At 35.7% G+C, this 10,258-nt stretch overlaps 1 long non-coding RNA gene across 1 annotated transcript in view; it reads left to right on the forward strand.

Annotated features, from left to right (window-relative positions):
• The window catches only part of LOC121037044 (uncharacterized), a 33,362-nt gene extending 24,001 nt beyond the window's left edge, over positions 1–9,361 (forward strand). The window contains exons 3-4 of the long non-coding RNA XR_005793588.1: positions 8,235–8,311; positions 9,202–9,361. This is a non-coding gene — a long non-coding RNA (uncharacterized LOC121037044). The remainder of the gene's footprint in view (positions 1–8,234; positions 8,312–9,201) is intronic.
• The last annotated feature ends 897 nt before the right edge of the window (positions 9,362–10,258 follow it).

A 10,258-nucleotide genomic window follows, 5' to 3' on the forward strand; every position in this document is an offset into this window, starting at 1 on the left:
ATTCAAATCTGTATCCTTACTAATTTTTTTTTCTGCTTGACCCATCAGTTTCTAATAGAGATATATCAAAATCTTCCTCTATGATTGTGGATTCCTCAATGTTTTTCTTTTAATTGTTAGTTTTTGATTTATAAATTCCAATCCTCTTTTGTTATGTATAAGTTTAGGATTGTGTTACCTTCTTGGTGGATTGTTCCTTTTACTATTAATATGTAGTGATACTTTTACATTTCTTTTTTTTTTTAATTTTTTAATGTTTATTTATTTTTGAGAGAGAGAGAGAGAGAGAGAGAGAGAGAGAGAGAGAGAGAGAATGAGGGGCAGAGGGGCAGAGAGAGAAGGAGACACAGAGTCCAAACAGGCTCCGGGCTCTGAGCTGTCAGCACAGAGCCCAACGTGGGGCTTGAGCTCACAGAGTGCAAGATCAACACCTGAGCTGAAGTCAGAGGCTTAACTGACTGAGCCACCCAGGCGCCCCTACTTTTACATTTCTATATAGCTTCTATCTTTAAATTCTATTTCAGACTCATTAATATTTTAAACCTATCTTCCTTTAGTATTTTCTTAGTGTATCTTTCTATCCTTTACTTTCAAACTTTCTGTATGGCTTTAAGTTTTCTCTTGTAAACACCATAGAGATGGTATTTATTTTTGTGATGTATTCAGAAAATCTACCTTCCAATATCTAAGTTTGATCATTGAAATGATTATTGATATACTTAGATTAATTTTTGTTTACCATAGTACTTGCATTTTCTATTTATCAACTTTTACCATTATATCTTTTTTTAAAATACTGAATTGAACACCTTTACTGCCTTTTGATTCCTCTCTTGGTTTGGAAACTATAGAATATACGTCTATTCTTTTATTTATTTATTAAAAAAAATTTTTTTTTTCAACATTTATTTACTTTTGGGACAGAGAGAGACAGAGCATGAACGGGGGAGGGGCAGAGAGAGAGGGAGACACAGAATCGGAAACAGGCTCCAGGCTCTGAGCCATCAGCCCAGAGCCTGACGCGGCGCTCGAACCCACGGACCGCGAGATCGTGACCTGGCTGAAGTCAGACACTTAACCGACTGCGCCACCCAGGCGCCCCAGGCCCTCCATTTTCTAAGGTACATAGGACAGCACAACCCGTCTATTCTTTTAATAGTAGCCCTTCATTTTTAAAGTACATGTATATGTATAAAATTTTCTGATAATATCTGTAATTACTCAGTATTTCTATTTTCTGAATATAATATGACTTTATTCATTGAATACCAAGCCTAACTCCAAATCCTGTAATTGTATAAATTTCCAGCCTCAACTTTTTTCAAAGATAAGAAAATGTTTTTTTAAAGAGTTCATTAATTTACAGACATATTTTGTAAGTTTCAGAACTCACTGTTTTCGTTAAATCTCATACCTTCCCCCAGGTTTATTTATCTTCTGGTTGAAGTTCATTCTTTTAATAGTACTTTTGTGGAGGATATATGGGGAGTAAATTAACTCAATCTTCATATGATGGCAAGTATCTTTATTTTGCCTTCATTATAATAGTTTACCTGGTTATGAAGTCTAAGTTGATAGTCAATGTCTCTCTCTTTTTTTTTATAATTTTTTTTAACGTTTATTCATTTTTGAGAGACAGAGAGAGACAGAGCATGAGCGGGGAAGGGGCAGAGAGAGAGGGAGACACAGAATCCGAAGCAGGTTCCAGGCTCTGAGCTGCCAACACAGAGCCCGACGCGGGGCTCGAACTCACGAACTGTGAGATCATGACCTGAGCCAAAGTCAGACAGACGCTCAACTGACTGAGCCACCCAGGTACCCCAATAGTCAATGTCTCTTAATACTTCAAAAGGTTAAGCTATTGTCTTACAGCATCTACTATAGTATTGAAAAATTTGTCATTAGTCTGTCATTCATATTTAATCTGTCTTTTGTAGTTGAAAATTTTAAACAATTTTCTCTGTACTTTTGACATTCTTAAATTTCACTATGGTGTGCCCAGGTATGTTTTTTTATTTATCCTACTGAGTGCTTGTAGTACATTGTAAAATGAAGAACTCTTACATTTCTTCAATTCAAAAAAATGGGCAGCTTTTGTCAGTTCAAACGCGGCTTTTCTACCATTAACACATTTGCATACTTCTGGTACTTTTCTAATAGATATGTGTTGGAGATAATCTATCTCTGTGTATATTAACTGCTCTTTCATATATTTTAATGTATTTAACCCCCCTTGCTGCATTTTGGGAAAATTGCTCAGTGCTATCTTCACATTTATTCTCTTTTCTATCATAGCCACTATAGACTTTCCCCAGGCTGTCACATATTATTTCAATGGCTATTCCAGGATAGTTTAATTGTATTTTTAATTGATGCTTTTTATTTATTTATTCATTTTTAATTTTTTAATGCTCATTTATTATTTTGAGAGAGAGAGAGATTGAGAGAGAGCAGGTTCCAGGCTCTGAGCTGTCAGTACAGAGCCTGACTCAGGGCTCGAAGTCACAGACTGCAAGATCATGACCTGAGCCAAAGTCAGACGCTTAACCGACTGAGCCACCCAGCCATCCCTAATTCATTATTTTTAAAGAACTCAATCTATTTGAATTTCATTTCTTCCTGCTTCATAATTCTTTGCTTATTCTTTTTTTTTTTTTATGTTTTTATTTATTTTTGAGGGAGATAGAGAGCAAGTGGGGGCCGGGGGCAGAGAGAGAGAGACAGAGGACCCAAGACAGGCTCTGTGCTAACAACAGACAGCCTGATGCGGGGCTAGAACTCACAAACCACGAGATCATGACCTGAGCCAAAGTTGGTCACTTAACTGACTGAGCCACCCAGGTGACTCTTGCCTTTTCTTTTTAATAACATTATTCCTTCGTTTACCTTTTTGAGGCAGTTTATTTCCCCCCAGAGTGAATTTGCATTCTGAAGTTTGATTTCATAGATTACTGTCATAGCATTAGATTACTTTATGCAATTTAGAATTTAATTTAATTCAGTGGGAAGTTTATCTTTTGTTTGTTATTCCCCTCCCCTCTCCTGTCTCTCTTCCCTGTCTGGTTATTTTGAAGCTGTTTTTCTCAGCCTATGGTGAGAGATTTTATATTACATGGTGAACAAGATTTTATATTACAGATTGTAGGTCTTTTATACGATTGGGGCTGTCACAATTCCCTATAGAGCCAATGGAGAATTTTGTTTTGTTCCTGGGTCTTCCTGGGCTTTTCTTGTTCTCTCTCCTGACTTACATTTCCTATTTCCTACTTTCTGTATCTTCCTCTTTCTTGTGAGGAAGCAGTATGTTAGAGAAGCATTACTTTTTTGGTAAAGAGTACAAGAGAGGTAAATTTGGGACAATTTCCCTTTCTGAAAATGTTTTGAATCCACTCTCGTGTTTAATTGATAGTTTGACTGATTATAGAACCCTAAATATAATCTAAATTAAGTATTTAGACTTTGGAGGTGTTACTCCATTGTGGTCTAGCTATTTGTGTTCTCGTTGAGAAATCTGACTCTATTTTTATTCACAATCTTTTGCATGTGATTCACTTTTCCTTTCTGAAAGATTTTAGGTTTTTTATATCCTGAATTTTACAATGATATATCTTGGTGTGGTCATTGTGGTGGGCATTCAGTTGAGTAAATTCAGGATGTAAGTTCATATCCTTCAGTTCTGGGACAAGTTTCTTGTATTATTTATTTAATAATTCTTTCTTGTTTCTCTTTTTTTCATTTTCTAGAGCTGCTATTAATTGAATGTTGAATTTTAATTTTTTATGTTTTCTATTTTTTAATTCTGACTTTTTTTTCTATTTTGGAGAGACTTTTTACAATTTTATTTTCAAAACTATACTATTTTACAGCATACTTTAAATTTTCAAGAGCTCTTTCTTAGCCTCAGGATATCCCCTTTTCACAGTATTTCTATTCTTTCATAGATGCAATAGCTTTTCTTATTTATCTGAGGATATTATAGTTGCTTTTGTTTTATTTTGCTTTCTTCTCCTTGCTGCATCAATGCTCTTTCTTCAGAGTTACTTTCCTGTTTGTTTTTTTTTTTTTTTTTTTTTTTTACAAAAAACAATCTATATATTTTTAGAACCTTTTCTTGAATTTCTGCTTATCCTTGGCTCCTTAAAGTTTATACTTAAAAGTGAGGCAATTAGGGACACCTGGGTGGCTCAGTCAGCTAAGCATTTGACTCTTAATCTCAGCTCAGCTCTTGATCTCAGGGTCTTGAGTTCAAGCCCTGTGTAGGGCTCCACACCAGGTGTGGAGCCTACTTAAAAAATAAGTAAAAGTGAGGTGATTAATTCAACATTTACTGGATTGGTTATTAACCATTGGACTTTATTTTGGAGTCTTAGAGTTTTATTGGCAAAACCCTAAATGTTCATCTCTATGAGTGTTTTTCTTGAATTCTATCATTTCACCAGAGGGGGAAAAAGGCAGTGGTATAATTTCATATTGGCCTCTTTTTCATTTAAATCTTTTGGATCTTTGCCTTTGTTCTGAGAGCCAATTTGCATATCCCTGGTTTCTTGAGTTTGAGAAACATTGTCCATCTTGGTGATAGGATTAGTTGAAGTGAAGACCTATTCTCCATGGACACATTTCTTACTTTCAGTTGACTTACTTGGTAAATGCCAAACTGTCAGGATAATGTCTTCCTTTTCTGTTGTGGTCCAGGTTTCCTCACCTGTTAGGAAATCTATGAAATAAAAAATAGCTTGTTATGGGGTCTCCTTCAGCTTCTCTCTTCACTTTATGCCAACTTTAAAAATACTTTACTCTGGAAAATGTAGAACTATAATGCTGTAAGCAATTATAAGTATATAAATAGAATTCTGCTGTTATTTCTCAGGTGGCAATTCACTTAATCCCAGAGTATAAATCATGATTGGTTTAAATCAGTCACAACAACCCTGTTTTGCTTTGCCATTCCCTTTGTTCTAAAGGGGAATATAGGACTCAGTCTTGGCCAGGGAAACATAAGAAGGTTTTTGGAAGAGATTTTTCTCCCTGATAAGAGAAGACAGAACTTTTTTGCTTCTGTCTTTTAATATTTCTACATTTTTCAATGATTTCTTGTTCTTGCTTTGTATACTATCTTCCCCAGTATCTTTAAATATAGTTAGCATGTTTATTTTATTTTATTTTATTTTATTTATTTTTTTATGGTAGGCTTCTTCCTTAGTTTTCTTTTCTTTTCTTTTTTTCAATATATGAAATTTATTGTCAAATTGGTTTCCATACACTACCCAGTGCTCATCCCAAAAGGTGCCCTCCTCAATACCCATCACCCACCCTCCCCTCCCTCCCACCCCCCATGGACCTTCAGTTCTCAGTTTTTAAGAGTCTCTTATAGCATGTTTATTTTAAAGTCTAATCTGTTTTAATTCTTTTCAGATGGTATATGTTATTTGGTTTGATACCTTTCTTTTGGTTAATTTTTCTTATGAGTCTTGGGAGCTTGAGTTCCTCTTTCAGGTGATGTGTGTTTGGGTCGGATGAAAAAACTGAACCCTAGTTAACGTGTGCCCATTAGTGTGTATCCCTTGGTGTGTGAATTAATATGAGAGGAAAGAAAGAACCCCAGAGCTGAGAGACCACATGCCCAAAACCACTGCTGAACACTGTTGCCCACCCACTCAGCCCATTACATCATGAGCAACTTTTTCCTTTTTGTTGATTAGCCTTCAGTTCACCACAATAATTCTTGTTATTGCCTTTCTTTCCTACTATTAAAGAATTATTTAGTTTCTCTGAACAACAGCAAGGCAAGTCAAACATTTCTGAGATGATTTGCTCTTAACAGATAAGATTTCTATCCGTTTTCCTTTATCGCTACAGTGATGATTCAGTTATCACTAAATTGAGATATTTTTGACTGAAAATGTAAGAGCTAGGGAAAACAGGTATAAATGAGGGCTTTTTGGGGGGAAAACTGAGTTATATGATCCCTCTATTCAACCTTATGCCTGAGGACAGAGGCAGGTATTTGTATCCTCTGGCACTAGGAAGACGTTCTGAAATATTTATTGAACTCTGGGCCACTTTTGTAATTTATATTATGATAGTGTCATCTATTTCCTCCATCTGTCTGAAGCATTCTGAATCTATTCTTATATCAATCCTGGCTCTGGTTTTGTATATTCATCTCCATGCTGTCTTCTGTGTTTTCAGCTTCCAATTGATACCTTTCCATATATATCTATAACGTTTTCAAATAAAGCTTTTCCTTCTTCCTTGCATTTAATACTTTCCTCTTAAACAAGTTATGCTTTTCCTATTGCTGCATTATACTCTTTACTCCTACTCTATCCTGGCTCTCCAGGATTACCTCACTGCCTTGGAGAGTCCTGATATCAATAGAAACAAGGCACGTAAAGCTAATTTAAATGAGTTACTGTTTTTTTTTTTTCCATCTTTAAAAAAATTTTTTTTAATGTTTTTATTTATTTTTGAGACAGAGAGAGACAGAGCATGAGCAGGGGAGGGGCAGAGAGAGAGGGAGACACAGAATCTGAAGCAGGCTCCAGGCTCTGAGCTGTCAGCACAGAGCCCAACGTGGGGCTCAAACCCACAGACCGTGAGATCATGACCTGAACTGAAGTTGGACGCCCAGCTGACTGAGCCACCCAGGCGCCCCTTTTTTTTCCATCTTATAATTGTTTCTCATTTACTTCATCAGGCATTCTAGGATATACTGCAAAGATTTATATATCCCCTTAACTTCCACTCCCCCAACAAACAATATTAACAAAACATAAACATCAACGTTAATACAACTTCAGGACCACTGAGGCACTATATATAGTAGTATTAAGGAATATGTTTATTTAAAACAAGAAAATCTGGGGTTCTGTTTTTGTTTGAAGGGAGAAGTTAGAAAAGTTTGCAGGTGGATGCAACTTGGAAATTTTAGAGTAATGAGTCAGATGATTTACTCTTACAAGTTCTTAAGTGTAATTTATTGATGTTAACATGGTCCGGTGTCACAGGTCTCACAGAAATTAGAGTTACCCTTAAAAAAACTTTCCAAAGCAATCAAATCAACTTACATAGTATTTAATCTCTACATGCACACACACACACTCCAAAAAAAGCCTTATACTTCTTTATTCTTTTAAAACATCAAATAATGAAATGTACTATACTTATGAAAGTATATACAAAATAGCATATATAACATATATGTGTACCAGATTTGTTTTCTTGAAAGAAATATAATTAACAAGCATTACATTTCCTCTTTTTATTCCTCTAAAGACTTGAATTATCTGTGCCACCTGCTCTCTTGCCCGCAGGATACAGGGATTCTTAGAAAGAATTTGATGTGATTGGGAATAGGGAGAAATACCCTAAAATATTTCGGTATAGTTTATATAGTTTAATGTTCTTCATTGATGAAGATAGTATCCACTGAAAGAACTAAGAAAGAGTGACTATATCTTTAGTAACAATTTAATAAAAATAGCAGCATATCTAAAGTCTTAATCATCTAGGAAGTATGAGTTGAGAGGAAACTGGCAGGGATACCTATCCTAAAAAGATCATCACCTGTTATATTTGAAATCCCAGTTTTGGAATTGCTCTGTTGAATCATTAAATCTTTTAGATATTAAGAATCTGCTACTGAACGAGTTACTCCTTGAGAGATCACATCTTATTTATTAGAAGCACAGTTTCTAGCGCATGGTAAGGGGTTCAAGAACATATCTGCTGAATGAATATTAAAGAACAACCATGCAGAGGACTTTGGCTCAACTCAACTAACACTTGTTTGATGGCTTGAAGATAGTAATCAACCTATGGTATTCTTGACCAGAGAGTGGGACCATTTTAAGCTAGATTACCAGGTTCTTGTCATCTTTATTTTTTCAATTTTGGTTGTACTTGATTATATTATTGGAAGTAGGGAGTCTGGACTTGAGAGATCAGCAAAAAGGAGAGAGCTTTTTTCAGAGACTCTTGCTCTTTAAATATTATTTAATTCTTTAGTTACAATTGTAACAGCTATCCTTTATATAATATTATACAATACTTATGACATACCAAGCTATCTACAACTAAAAGCACGCTGTTTTTGTAAATATACTGTATATATTTATGTAAATATATGTATGTATAGGCTTATTGTAATTTTATTACAATATGGCATTACCTATGATTCAGAGGTGTGAATCCCTAAAGTGAAATGTAATTCCCACTTGTATACTATTTTTTAGGAGAAAATTTCACTGTCTTGAAGTGATCTGCTTCCTGACACAATCACCATTATTTATATATTTAAAAGGAGAAAGAGGTTTGTAATCAAGATGGAAACTTTGTGACTATCACCTCCATCATCACTTCTACCATGGGTACTGTGGGCACCATGGAGCTGATTTCTGTCTTCAATCTACCAACTGTTATGTATTGCATAATTCTGTGCAACTCAGAGATTAAGTGCCCTCAGCTAGTCAATAGCAGATTTAGGTGTTCAGAGGAATCAACAATTTACAGCATTAAATTAACTCTATCCCCAATAACTATCCTCTCAACTACAAAATATTTTCTTAAACTATGATTCCATTTTCTCTGCTTTGTATTCTTTCTTTCTCTCTCTTTTATCATCTTCTTTCCTTCCTTTCTGTTTTACTTTTTTTTCTGTGCTAACCCAATGTTCAAAATCCAAAAAGTGGGCAAGAAAGTGGGTGGAGGTTGTATGATATGGATGACGAAAAAGGGAAGAGAGAAGTTTGTGGTTGAATGATACCTTATTTACTTTAAAAAAAAAAAACACAACTCACACATATTCCAGTTCTTCCATATCATATACACAGGTGTGCAATGTTTTCAGATGAACATATATGTATAAGCAAAAATGAAGTTAATAATGCAAATACTGTGGAGGAGAGGGGTGCAATTTCTTAATTTGAAAAACAAAAAAAACAACAATTACATCAAAACACAAAACAAACAACTCTGTCATCTTCCCAGCTATCATCTTTTTTGCTATTAAAAATAAAAACTCCTGATCCTTTCTTTACTCTGTGATATGTATGCGTGTGTGACTTGCATGCAAATGAAGACCAGAGAGAGGGGGATGATGTTTAATGCAAAATAAAATCCATTTTGTAAACATGTTCTCTATCTGATAAGGGCCTCCCTTTTGGTATTTACAGAAGATTTCTCCTTGTGTATTTTATACAGGCATATGAGTACAAGATATATAAGTACATCTAAGGTGGATTACTGCTCATTTGCGTTTTCCAGGAGGCATCGTGCAGACCAATAGATCCAGTGATAAGAAATTTCCTTAAGGACAAGGATTCCTCAGTGTGCTTTTTATTAAAGGATGCAGAAAATCTTGTGTCTGGCTACAGGTTGACATTTTCAAAGCATACTCTAAGACAATAAAAAATGTTTATGATAAACACTAAATTTTTTTTCAACGAATACAACTCGATTGCAGTTTCACTTTTAATATTAATATGTTGATGTACACCTCTGCCCCAATCAGATTTTTTTACAGTTTTTGCTATATATATATGTGTGTATATATATGTATATATATATATGTGTATATATATATATGAAGGTATATATATGTAAGTTTATAATATGTAAAAAGTGAAATTAATAGGTCGGCTTTCAGAAATGCTCTACAAGAGACAAGGGGAGCCATTCCGGCCTTTGGGAAAAACCCAATCATAATATTAATTGGCCTCTTTGTCCAGCTCAGTTGTGTGATGTTGTGGAAGGATTCCTTTGATGGGAATGAAATCTCCCTTGTTGTAACGACAGTTTTCAGATCAATTATTATATATGTGCACGTTTGGAGTTCAGTATGTCTTCCTGAGGGTCTTGGGCAGCTTCCTTCATTGACGTGGGCTGCAATGGCTGCTAAAACCTGGGAGTCAAAAGCAACGAGGAGGAGACGCCATTTGCAAAGCCGGAAATGATTAAAATCTCAGGGTTGAGACCATTCCCAGTTAGTAAGGGCTTGCCAAGACCACAGTTCCTGCTTCTGGTGTCTACTCTGAAGAGCATAGAGTAGAGGTTTGTCTACCCCAACATGGGCAGTAGGATCTCTGCAGCTGCTGGAGAACACAGGGGGAGGGTGAGTCACTGGCGTGGCAGGCATCGGGGAAGCGCGCTAATTTGAGAGGTCAGCGGCAAGTCCAGCTCAATGGCCTAGTCTCGCCAGGCTAAGGCGCGAACCCTGCCGGCCTCCGTCCTCTTCCGCTCGCTTCAGGTACTGCCCGGA

This window comes from Herpailurus yagouaroundi, unplaced genomic scaffold, assembly GCF_014898765.1.
Source record: "Herpailurus yagouaroundi ecotype Mexico unplaced genomic scaffold, PumYag 163, whole genome shotgun sequence".
NCBI classification, from domain to species: domain Eukaryota; kingdom Metazoa; phylum Chordata; class Mammalia; order Carnivora; family Felidae; genus Herpailurus; species Herpailurus yagouaroundi.